The 253-nt window shown below is 36.8% G+C and overlaps 1 protein-coding gene across 1 annotated transcript in view; it reads left to right on the top strand.

The window, feature by feature from the left end:
* Window positions 1–253, top strand: part of LOC107742337 (AN1-type zinc finger protein 6-like) — a 25,744-nt gene that overhangs the window by 7,028 nt on the left and 18,463 nt on the right. The window lies entirely within an intron of this gene.

The following is a 253-nucleotide window of genomic DNA, read 5'->3' on the forward strand; positions in this document are numbered from 1 at the left end:
GTCTATGTTTGATGCGCTGCAAGTGCTGAATTAAAGTAACAGCGCATTTTTTGCAGTGAATATGAACATGGATTGACACGAAATGTAGTAATTACACCATAAATGCATATTATTAAAGTCTACTGTGTTTCACAGTCAACACGTATGGCTTTTTGGCTTAAAGGGAAAGATCACTTTTAGATAAACAAGGCAATAATAGATGGCACTCGTGGAGGTAGGAAAACAAAGTTCTTTATGAACCGCAGGATTGCTT

Source organism: Sinocyclocheilus rhinocerous, unplaced genomic scaffold, assembly GCF_001515625.1.
Source record: "Sinocyclocheilus rhinocerous isolate Xijiao unplaced genomic scaffold, SAMN03320098_v1.1 scaffold75, whole genome shotgun sequence".
Taxonomy (NCBI): Eukaryota; Metazoa; Chordata; class Actinopteri; order Cypriniformes; family Cyprinidae; genus Sinocyclocheilus; species Sinocyclocheilus rhinocerous.